This window comes from Oncorhynchus mykiss, chromosome 9 (assembly GCF_057628025.1).
Source record: "Oncorhynchus mykiss isolate SJ-2025 chromosome 9, ASM5762802v1, whole genome shotgun sequence".
In the NCBI taxonomy this organism is placed as follows: Eukaryota; Metazoa; Chordata; class Actinopteri; order Salmoniformes; family Salmonidae; genus Oncorhynchus; species Oncorhynchus mykiss.
The window spans coordinates 83,186,533-83,199,038 of record NC_143030.1 but is presented as its reverse complement, the minus strand read 5'-3'; the positions used below and the strand labels follow the sequence as shown (position 1 = coordinate 83,199,038).

Genomic DNA, 12,506 nt, shown 5'->3' with positions numbered 1-12,506 from the left:
CACCTTGGTCTCAGCATTGACTCCCTGTCTAAATAAAGACACCTTGGTCTCAGCATTGACTCCCTGTCTAAATAAAGACACCGTGGTCTCAGCATTGACTCCCTGTCTAAATAAAGACACCTTGGTCTCAGCATTGACTCCCTGTCTAAATAAAGACACCTTGGTCTCAGCATTGACTCCCTGTCTAAATAAAGACACCTTGGTCTCAGCATTGACTCCCTGTCTAGAGAAAGGCACCTTGGTCTCAGCATTGACTCCCTGTCTAAATAAAGGCACCTTGGTCTCAGCATTGACTCCCTGTCTGAATAAAGACACCTTGGTCTCAGCATTGACTCCCTGTCTAAATAAAGACACCTTGGTCTCAGCATTGACTCCCTGTCTAAATAAAGAGACCTTGGTCTCAGCATTGACTCCCTGTCTAGAGAAAGACACCTTGGTCTCAGCATTGACTCCCTGTCTAAATAAAGACACCTTGGTCTCAGCATTGACTCCCTGTCTGAATAAAGACACCTTGGTCTCAGCATTGACTCCCTGTCTAAATAAAGACACCGTGGTCTCGGCATTGACTCCCTGTCTAAATAAAGACACCGTGGTCTCAGCATTGACTCCCTGTCTAAATAAAGACACCGTGGTCTCGGCATTGACTCCCTGTCTAAATAAAGACACCGTGGTCTCGGCATTGACTCCCTGTCTAAATAAAGACACCGTGGTCTCAGCATTGACTCCCTGTCTAAATAAAGACACCGTGGTCTCGGCATTGACTCCCTGTCTAAATAAAGACACCGTGGTCTCAGCATTGACTCCCTGTCTAGAGAAAGACACCTTGGTCTCAGCGTTGACTCCCTGTCTAGAGAAAGACACCTTGGTCTCAGCGTTGACTCCCTGTCTAGAGAAAGACACCTTGGTCTCAGCATTGACTCCCTGTCTGAATAATTACACCTTGGTCTCAGCGTTGACTCCCTGTCTAGAGAAAGACACCTTGGTCTCAGCGTTGACTCCCTGTCTAGAGAAAGACACCTTGGTCTCAGCATTGACTCCCTGTCTAAATAAAGACACCGTGGTCTCAGCATTGACTCCCTGTCTAAATAAAGACACCGTGGTCTCAGCATTGACTCCATGTCTAAATAAAGACACCTTGGTCTCAGCATTGACTCCCTGTCTAAATAAAGACACCTTGGTCTCAGCATTGACTCCCTGTCTAAATAAAGACACCTTGGTCTCAGCGTTGACTCCCTATCTAAATAAAGAGACCTTGGTCTCAGCGTTGACTCCCTGTCTGAATAAAGACACCTTGGTCTCAGCATTGACTCCCTGTCTAAATAAAGAGACCTTGGTCTCAGCATTGACTCCCTGTCTAAATAAAGACACCGTGGTCTCAGCATTGACTCCCTGTCTAAATAAAGACACCGTGGTCTCAGCGTTGACTCCCTGTCTAAATAAAGACACCGTGGTCTCAGCATTGACTCCCTGTCTAGAGAAAGACACCGTGGTCTCAGCATTGACTCCCTGTCTAAATAAAGACACCGTGGTCTCAGCATTGACTCCCTGTCTAAATAAAGACACCGTGGTCTCAGTATTGACTCCCTGTCTGAATAAAGACACCTTGGTCTCAGCATTGACTCCCTGTCTAAATAAAGACACCGTGGTCTCAGCATTGACTCCCTGTCTAAATAAAGACACCTTGGTCTCAGCGTTGACTCCCTGTCTAAATAAAGAGACCTTGGTCTCAGCGTTGACTCCCTGTCTAAATAAAGACACCTTGGTCTCAGCATTGACTCCCTGTCTGAATAAAGACACCTTGGTCTCAGCATTGACTCCCTGTCTAAATAAAGACACCTTGGTCTCAGCATTGACTCCCTGTCTGAATAAAGACACCATGGTCTCAGCATTGACTCCCTGTCTAAATAAAGACACCGTGGTCTCAGCATTGACTCCCTGTCTAAATAAACACACCGTGGTCTCAGCATTGACTCCCTGTCTAAATAAAGACACCTTGGTCTCAGCGTTGACTCCCTGTCTAAATAAAGACACCTTGGTCTCAGCATTGACTCCCTGTCTGAATAAAGACACCTTGGTCTCAGCATTGACTCCCTGTCTAAATAAAGACACCTTGGTCTCAGCGTTGACTCCCTGTCTAAATAAAGACACCTTGGTCTCAGCATTGACTCCCTGTCTAAATAAAGACACCTTGGTCTCAGCGTTGACTCCCTGTCTAAATAAAGACACCTTGGTCTCAGCATTGACTCCCTGTCTAAATAAAGACACCTTGGTCTCAGCATTGACTCCCTGTCTAAATAAAGACACCTTGGTCTCAGCGTTGACTCCCTGTCTAAATAAAGACACCTTGGTCTCAGCATTGACTCCCTGTCTAAATAAAGACACCTTGGTCTCAGCGTTGACTCCCTGTCTAAATAAAGACACCTTGGTCTCAGCATTGACTCCCTGTCTAAATAAAGACACCGTGGTCTCAGCATTGACTCCCTGTCTAAATAAAGACACCTTGGTCTCAGCATTGACTCCCTGTCTAAATAAAGACACCGTGGTCTCAGCATTGACTCCCTGTCTAAATAAAGACAACGTGGTCTCAGCATTGACTCCCTGTCTAAATAAAGACACCTTGGTCTCAGCATTGACTCCCTGTCTAAATAAAGACACCTTGGTCTCAGCGTTGACTCCCTGTCTAAATAAAGACACCTTGGTCTCAGCATTGACTCCCTGTCTAAATAAAGACACCTTGGTCTCAGCGTTGACTCCCTGTCTAAATAAAGACACCGTGGTCTCAGCATTGACTCCCTGTCTAAATAAAGACACCTTGGTCTCAGCATTGACTCCCTGTCTAAATAAAGACACCTTGGTCTCAGCATTGACTCCCTGTCTAAATAAAGACACCGTGGTCTCAGCATTGACTCCCTGTCTAAATAAAGAGACCGTGGTCTCAGCATTGACTCCCTGTCTAAATAAAGACACCTTGGTCTCAGCATTGACTCCCTGTCTAAATAAAGACACCGTGGTCTCAGCATTGACTCCCTGTCTAAATAAAGAGACCGTGGTCTCAGCATTGACTCCCTGTCTAAATAAAGAGACCGTGGTCTCAGCATTGACTCCCTGTCTAAATAAAGACACCGTGGTCTCAGCATTGACTCCCTCGGAGTCACGGTGTTTAGCACTTTTATTTAATGTTTTCGTTTTAAATGTCACTGGAAATAATTGCATCAATCTAGATGAAAGACAGATCAATACTCAGCAACTTCTCAGTCATGCAAACACTTTTGATGGCATCCAGCACTTCTTATTTGGAAGGAACGTTATGTGCCAAACTTTCATAGCACCTTGACACAAACCAAAGCGATAATCGAAAACCAGTCTGAAAATCTCAAAATAATGATGGAGATCTTATAATAACTCTATACCTTCTCTTAACAGGTGATATCCATCGATACCCTGGACCTCACTTTATCACCAACCCCATCAAACGGCCTATGCACCCAGGCTCCTCCTGCGAACGGTGGATAAACAGTAACAGCAAAGCTTTGGTATGTTTGGAATGAGCGCAGTGGATTCATCTAAAATGCAGCGATCCTAGCTTTGGGCATGGGGTCAATGAAGCTTACCGTTGCTGTCTGTGTGCTGTACCCACGGGGTGTGTGAGCACTGAAGGTGGAGTGGGACCAGAGGACTTACCGAGGGTGGAGAGTGCACCGGAGGAGGTGGGGTCGACAGCGGAGCGGAGGCAACCAGAGGTGAGTGACGGAGGACACGGTGGTGAGGACGATTGAGTCTGGGGAGGGGTGCTCCTGGGGAGGGGTGCTCCTGGGAAGGGGTGCTCCTGGGGAGGGGTGCTCCATTGTGGCAGAGGGGCCACCGGAGGCAGTGCAGTGGGAAGATGGTAGTGCAGTGGGAGGAGAGTAACAAATTGACTGGGAATTCGGCCTTTGGGACGAAGGGTCTACATTCTGTGCACTTAAAGGTCCGAAGCCTACTACCGCAGATCGATGAGACACGCCTGTTGGTTTGCAAATCAGAGGTGGGTGTCTTATGTTTTACTGAGACATGGTTGGATTCATCTGTATGTGACTCAGAAATTGAGATAGGTAATTACTCTGTTGTCAGGAAGGATCGGAATCGTAACGGTGGGGGGATATGTGGTGGGGGGATATGTGTGTTTGTAAGATCAGACATTACTTTTAACGTCAGATCGGATTTAAGCGCTGATCTGGAGATTGTCTGGCTGGATATCTGCCTTCCCAAAACCAAGCCGATTTTGTTGGGGGGGGGGGTGTGTTAAAGGCCGCCCAATCAGAATGCATTCTATGATGGTCTTGAAATTGTGTTGTCAAACTGTAATGATTCCCTGTTGAAGGAAATCATTTTGTTAGGGGATTTCAATACTGATGTCTGCAAAAAGGATAGCCCAACCCACAATGTATTTATGCACTTTTGTAGATCACTTGCTCTGACTCAAATGATAAAAGATCCTACCAGGATATGTGAAACAGTGCAATGTACGATTGACTTAATATTGGTGTCTGATAAATCTAAAATATGGCAGAGTGGAGCAATAGTATATGGAATCAGTGATCATTTTATTACATTTTGCAGAAGGATAATTAAAAAAATATATATTTAAGTGTCACAAAACTGTTAGAATCATAGGACTCAAAAAATACTGTGTTGAAATGTTTAGGGAACAAGTGGGTAGAATTGATTGGTCACCTGTGCTAGATAGTGTAGGGGTAGACAGTGCCTGGGAAGTCTTTAAATGTAGATTCCCTGATGTGGTGAATGTGATGGCTCCCATTGGACGGGTCAGGGTAAAGCAGAGATCTAGCCCTTGATTTAATCATGAGATTCTAGAATCTATCCAAGCAAGGAATAAGGCCTTTAAGAAATGTAAGAACTCTAAAGAACAGCCTGATTTTGTCCTACGTAAACATCACCGAAATGAAGCACAGCGCAGGATGGATGAAGCTAAGAGCAGGATGGATGAAGCTAAGAGGGGTTACTTTGCTGAGAAAATCATTGAGAACCAAAAAATGACCCTAAAATGGTTTGGAAATAATTTAAGGAACTAGGCTGTAGTAGTACTACCAACAACAAACTAAACAGTACTGGACTGAACATCAAAGGGGAGATGGTATATGAAAAAGCAGAGGTTGCCAATGAATTCAAACTTTTTTAAACTTCTGTTGCCAGCAAGCTGGTTAGCAAGCTGGTTAGCAAGCTGGTTAGCAAGCTGGTTAGCAAGCTCGTAGCAGGCTGGTTAGCAAGCTGGTTAGAAAGCTGGTTAGCAAGCTGGTTAGCAAGCTGGTAGCAAGCTGGTTTAGCAAGCTGGTTAGCAAGCTGGTAGCAAGCTGGTTTAGCAAGCTGGTTTAGCAAGCTGGTTAGCAAGCTGGTTAGCAAGCTGGTTAGCAAGCTGGTTAGCAAGCTGGTTAGCAAGCTGCCCACCAGTTCTGGTTGTATGGAAGTAACCAAGTCAAGAAGTATTATGTAGAGTTAGGGGGTTCAGCCAAGCTCTTTTTCTTTTGCGAAGGCAGCTACAGCCAAAATAGTCAGTATGCTGGCAGAGCTTAAATGCTCCAAAGCCACAGTCCTGGATAATATTCCTGCAAGGTTTCTAATACATTCTGCTGAGAAAATTGGCACTTGTATTATGCATATTGTTCATCTCAATCTTGAACAAGGCATCTTCCACAGAGACATGAAACAAGCTAAAGTTATACCTCTGTATAAGAAGGGGATAAAGTCTGACCCTGGGAGTTATAGGCCTGTATCTATCCCCTGTATAAGAAGGGGATAAAGTCTGACCCTGGGAGTTACAGGCCTGTATCTATCCTCTGTATAAGAAGGGGATAAAGTCTGACCCTGGGAGTTGCAGGCCTGTATCTATCCTCTGTAGAAGAAGGGGATAAAGTCTGACCCTGGGAGTTATAGGCCTGTATCTATCCTCTGTAGAAGAAGAGGATAAAGTCTGACACTGGGAATTATAGGCCTGTATCTATCCTCTGTAGAAGAAGGGGATAAAGTCTGACCCTGGGAGTTATAGGCCTGTATATATCCTCTCTGTAACATCAAAGATCCTGGAGAGAGTTGTACATGAGCAAATGTATGAATATGTTAACAAACAGGGTCTAATGTATGATTTTCAGTCTGGTTTTAGAAAAACATACTCCATTGATTCATGTCTACTTTACTTGACTGACTTCATCAGGAAAGAGATTGACGAGGGAAATCTGTGTGGAATGGTACTGCTTGACCTACAGAAGGCCTTTGATACAGTTAACCACTGTCTCCTACTCTCCAAACTGGGGTTGGGGTTAAGCAGTATCCCTCTAGGCTGGGTAAAGTCCTATTTATCAGGAAGAGAGCAAGTAGTAGAGGTTAATGGTTCACTGTCTCAGGCAAAACCAATGAGTTTTGGCGTTCCGCAGGGGAGCGTGTTTGGGCCTCTGCTGTTTCTACTGTATATTAACGATATGAAAGAAGCTTGTTCTTGCCGTCTTTTTCTTTATGCGGATGACTCTACACTTCTGGTGTCTCACAACAGTAATACTATGTTGGAGAGCATACTTAGCACAGAGCTGACTAACATTAGCAAATCGCTTGGAGATGATAAGCTATCTCTGCACTTAGGGAAAAATTAAGTCAGCACCTCACCCCCTAACTCCACTTTGATTTCAGAGGACCTACTCATTTTAGGTCTGGATCCAGACCTGACTACTAATACCTCTGTTAGCTACTTGGGATGTATCCTTGATGGAAGCTTGGGAGGTGTGAGCAGGGCAAATAAGGTGCTAGGGAAGGTTTTATGCCACAACAAAGTTTTTGGCTAGAATGTCCATGCTGCTGGATAAGGACTCCATGAAAGTGCTAGCTACTGCCCTCATCCAATGCCATTTTAACTACGCTAGTACTTCCTGGTCACAGCCATCCATTTTTTTTTTACTGAACCTTTATTGAACTAGGCAAGTCAGTTAATTAAGAACAAATTCTCATTTACAATGACAGCTTAAGTGCTTCCTGATTTGGGGGCTTATCTAAACTAATGAAGGAGAAGCTCCAGATTGCCCAGAATAAACTGATCAGGGTAGTATTGAAGGTGAGTCCACGTACTGACACAGGCAGGAGCTGCTTTCAGGAACTAAACTGGCTGCCTGTCGAGGCTAGGGTGTCCCAGATTAGACTAGGTTTGGTTTACAGGAATATTTATGGTCCTGCGCCCAGATATCTAACTGATTACTTTCCTCGTGTTAGGGATGCACACAATCACAGCACCAGATCAGGTGTTTCTGATGTGTGCTTATACACGTTAATGCCGGGACTAAGTTTATGGCTGGAAAGTCTCAGCGTTGACTCCCTGTCTAAATAAAGATACCTTCTTCTCAGCATGGAACCCATGTCAAACTAAAGAGACATATGTCTCAGCATTGACTCCCTGTCTAAATAAATACACCTTGGTCTCAGCATTGACTCCCTGTCTGAATAAAGACACCTTGGTCTCAGCATTGACTCCCTGTCTGAATAAAGACACCTTGGTCTCAGCATTGACTCCCTGTCTCTAAATAAAGACACCTTGGTCTCAGCATTGACTCCCTGTCTAGAGAAAGACACCTTGGTCTCAGCATTGACTCCCTGTCTAAATAAAGACACCTTGGTCTCAGCATTGACTCCCTGTCTGAATAAAGACACCTTGGTCTCAGCATTGACTCACAGTCTAGAGAAAGACACCTTGGTCTCAGCATTGACTCCCTGTCTGAATAAAGACACCTTGGTCTCAGCATTGACTCCCTGTCTAAATAAATACACCTTGGTCTCAGCATTGACTCCCTGTCTGAATAAAGACACCTTGGTCTCAGCATTGACTTCCTGTCTCTAAATAAAGACACCTTGGTCTCAGCATTGACTCCCTGTCTAGAGAAAGACACCTTGGTCTCAGCATTGACTCCTTGTCTGAATAAAGACACCTTGGACTCAGCATTCATTGACTCCCTGTCTGAATAAAGACACCTTGGTCTCAGCATTGACTCCCTGTCTAAATAAAGACACCTTGGTCTCAGCATTGACTCCCTGTCTGAATAAAGACACCTTGGTCTCAGCATTGACTCCCTGTCTGAATAAAGACACCTTGGTCTCAGCATTGACTCACAGTCTAGAGAAAGACACCTTGGTCTCAGCATTGACTCCCTGTCTGAATAAAGACACCTTGGTCTCAGCATTGACTCCCTGTCTAAATAAATACACCTTGGTCTCAGCATTGACTCCCTGTCTAAATAAATACACCTTGGTCTCAGCATTGACTCCCTGTCTAAATAAAGACACCTTGGTCTCAGCATTGACTCCCTGTCTAGAGAAAGACACCTTGGTCTCAGCATTGACTCCTTGTCTGAATAAAGACACCTTGGACTCAGCATTCATTGACTCCCTGTCTGAATAAAGACACCTTGGTCTCAGCATTGACTCCCTGTCTAAATAAAGACACCTTGGTCTCAGCATTGACTCCCTGTCTGAATAAAGACACCTTGGTCTCAGCATTGACTCACAGTCTAGAGAAAGACACCTTGGTCTCAGCATTGACTCCTTGTCTAAATAAAGACACCTTGGTCTCAGCATTGACTCCCTGTCTAGAGAAAGACACCGTGGTCTCAGCATTGACTCCCTGTCTGAATAAAGACACCTTGGTCTCAGCATTGACTCCCTGTCTAAATAAAGACACCTTGGTCTCAGCATTGACTCCCTGTCTAGAGAAAGACACCTTGGTCTCAGCATTGACTCCCTGTCTAAATAAAGACACCTTGGTCTCAGCATTGACTCTCTATCTAGAGAAAGACACCTTGTTCTCAGCATTGACTCCCTGTCTAAATAAAGACACCTTGGTCTCAGCATTGACTCCCTGTCTAGAGAAAGACACCTTGGTCTCAGCATTGACTCCCTGTCTAGAGAAAGACACTGTGGTCTCAGCATTGACTCCCTATCTAGAGAAAGACACTGTGGTCTCAGCATTGACTCCCTGTCTAGAGAAAGACACCTTGGTCTCAGCATTGACTCACTGTATGAATAAAGACACCTTGGTCTCAGCATTGACTCCCTGTCTAGAGAAAGACACCTTGGTCTCAGCATTGACTCCCTGTCTAGAGAAAGACACCTTGGTCTCAGCATTGACTCACTGTCTGAATAAAGACACCTTGGTCTCAGCATTGACTCCCTGTCTAAATAAATAGACCTTGGTCTCAGCATTGACTCCCTATCTAGAGAAAGACACCTTGGTCTCAGCATTGACTCCCTGTCTAAATAAAGACACCTTGGTCTCAGCATTGACTCCCTGTCTAAATAAATAGACCTTGTTCTCAGCATTGACTCCCTGTCTGAATAAAGACACCTTGGTCTCAGCATTGACTCCCTGTCTAAATAAATAGACCTTGGTCTCAGCATTGACTCCCTGTCTAAATAAAGACACCTTGGTCTCAGCATTGACTCCCTGTCTGAATAAAGACACCTTGGTCTCAGCATTGACTCCCTGTCTAGAGAAAGACACCTTGGTCTTGTATGATGCTGTAGGTTGTGTGTGTTGTACAGGGCTGTAGGTTGTGTGTGTTGTATATGGCTGTAGGTTGTGTGTGTTGTATAGGGCTGTAGGTTGTGTGTGTTGTATAGGGCTGTAGGTTGTGTGTGTTGTATAGGGCTGTAGGTTGTGTGTGTTGTATAGGGCTGTAGGTTGTGTGTGTGTTGTATAGGGCTGTAGGTTGTGTGTTTTGTATAGGGCTGTAGGTTGTGTGTGTTGTATAGGGCTGTAGGTTGTGTGTGTTGTATAGGGCTGTAGGTTGTGTGTGTGTTGTATAGGGCTGTAGGTTGTGTGTGTTGTATAGGGCTGTAGGTTGTGTGTGTTGTATTGGGCTGTAGGGCTGTATTGATGTTATCAATATGGAATGTGAAACTGAGTCCTTCCCCAGATCCTACAGAGGAAAGAACAGGAAGCTATCATCTCTCTAAATCCCAGTGTGAGTGTGTATCTGCGTATGTGTGTGTGTGTGTGTGTGTGTCTGCGTGTGTGTCTGCGTGTGTGTCTGCGTGTATGTGTGCATGTGTGTGTGTGTGTGTGTGCGAGTTCGTGTGTGTCTGTGTGTGTGTGTGTGTGTGTGTGTGTGTGTGTGTGTGTGTGTGTGTGTGTGTGTGTGTGTGTGTGTGTGGAATTTAAAGTAGTTCAAGCGTTTCTAAATGGAAAACAGACAGAGTTGAAGAACATCAGACTCCTTATATGATATTTATATTTACCATCTGGCCTCCAATAAGGGTTATGTTTAACAGGTGAGTAGAGGAATGATAACTATTGGACAGCGTGTGTGTGTGTGTGTGTGTGTATGTGTGTGTGTGTGTGTGTCTGCGTGTGTGTGTCTGCGTGTGTGTCTGCGTGTATGTGTGCATGTGTGTGTGTGTGTGCGAGTGTGTGTGTGTGTGTGTGTGTGTGTGTGTGTGTGTGTGTGTGTGTGTGTGTGTGTGTGTGTGTGTGTGTGTGTGTGTGTGTGTGTGTGTGTGAGTTCAGACAATTGAGGGGCAGTGTGTGTGTTTTGTTTGTTCAGACAATTGAGGGGCCGAGTGTTTGTGTTTGCTGGGTTGTCGCTATGTGAAATTGTGTCAGCTGGATGTAGTTTAGTGGTATATTCAGAGTAAACAGCTACCTTCTCCTTCTCTACACAGCAGGATGGATGCCAATCCGATATGTTGAGAGTATCACCGCCATGTCAACACTGAATCGCCAATGCCTTCCAGGGACACTCCTCAAAGAAGTCTCCCACTTCCCTGGGCAATGGAGCAGGACGGTTGCTTCTAATGGATTTGGCAGTTGTTACTGTCACCATTCCTGCTTCCAAACCATGGAAGCACGTCACTCACTATAGGCCACATGAAGGGAAGAAGCCCGTTGGCGAGTGGGCGTTAAGGAGCCTAATCCAAATCCACTTGTCAAAAAGTTTTGTCCTCCTGGCTTAGGAGATTCCCGCGCCATCGTCCCCTATCCAGACTCCTTCCCAGGGGGATTTTGTCTTGGATTCTACTCCGGATTTGTATCCTCTAACTTCCCGATGGGACTTTGTCCAGGACTCGGATCCACTCCTCCTTTCACTGGACTTTGAAGGTCTCTGATGCACAAAACATCTGCCGGACCTCCTCTGTCATCTCACCATCTCTTATTATCTATGGTGAGAAATATCTCGGTTCTCGGGGCAAAGAAACCCTGCTATCCTGTGGCTCGGGTACAAGACATTATTGCTTCCTACTGTTTTATGCCAGAACACAGGGGTTGTCGTTGTCGTAGTCTTTGTGGGATCTATTTGACATTAAGATGGCTAGCAAGGAATCGCTGAAACAGGATTTTAAAGACCTAATTGGAACTCTGACAAGCGTCCAATTATTTCAGGCCCAGTTCTGGAAGATGCTCTACAGAGAGGATGGGGTCCATCCAAATCATCTTGGTGACAAAACCCTGTCCCTTGCATTTCAAGGCTGCGTTGAGACATTGATTTATCAACATCCCGACCATAAAGGATCAGCATTATCATACTGCATGCCCGCAACAGGTAACCTCATTGACTCCTGTTTTAATCCACATTCGCACTCAAAGCATCTGCCAATTGGTACAGTTCTAGACAATCGTGTGTGTATACCAATTTAAGCTATGGTATTTTCATAGTATGATTGTATTAGAGACTTTGTCTGATCTGAAATCCCACAGCTGCTGAATTGGACTGATTCATTGGACTGATTCATCGGGCTGGTTCATCGGGCTGATTCATCGGACTGATTCATCGGACTGATTCATCGGGCTGATTCATTGGACTGATTCTTTGGACTGATTTATTTAAATGCCAGACGTTTGATCTCAAATGGATTTGATTATTTCTCTGGCCTCTCAGACCAACGTGGACTTTCTGGTAATATCTGAAACTTGGCTACATAAGACCGTGCCGAGTAATGATGTGTGTCTCTGGACTGTCTATAATGTTTTAGATCTGACAGAGTTGCCAGAGTTGTAGGTGTCACTATATTTACAAAGGACAATTGAAATGTTTCTGTATCTCTCATTACCTTAAACAAACATTAAACAATTTGACTGTCTAGTGACTCTAAATGTGGGCCTTGGTAATAATGCCTACGTACGCTAATGGGGATTTATCGCCCTCCCTCTGCCTCAACATGTGCTCTTAGCCAATAGCCTGACTTGCTGTCTAACTATGCTAAATCTGAATGATTAATTAAGGGTGATCTTAATCTGGATTGGTTGATGTCAGCTTCTGATAGGCTGAAAGATAGCTGCATTGAGTTAACTCTAACTCGGCAGATAAACGAACCAACCCGCCCCAAACTTTCAACACCCTGAAATATCTTGACAAATGCCCCTCATAAGTATACAACCAATGGAATCTTTGCTAATTTTATTCAGTGATTCTTGTCCCATTTCCTGCATAAGAGATACTAAAACTACCTACATCATGCCCTCACATTATTACAAAGAGAAA

The 12,506-nt window shown here is 44.7% G+C and overlaps 1 long non-coding RNA gene across 2 annotated transcripts in view; it reads left to right on the top strand.

Moving 5' to 3' along the window:
• Positions 1–12,095, top strand: part of LOC149981360 (uncharacterized) — an 86,055-nt gene extending 73,960 nt beyond the window's left edge. For both annotated transcript variants that reach the window (XR_016483546.1, XR_016483547.1), the window contains 2 exons: positions 3,424–3,740; positions 10,690–12,095. This is a non-coding gene — a long non-coding RNA (uncharacterized LOC149981360). The remainder of the gene's footprint in view (positions 1–3,423; positions 3,741–10,689) is intronic.
• Positions 12,096–12,506: the final 411 nt, after the last annotated feature.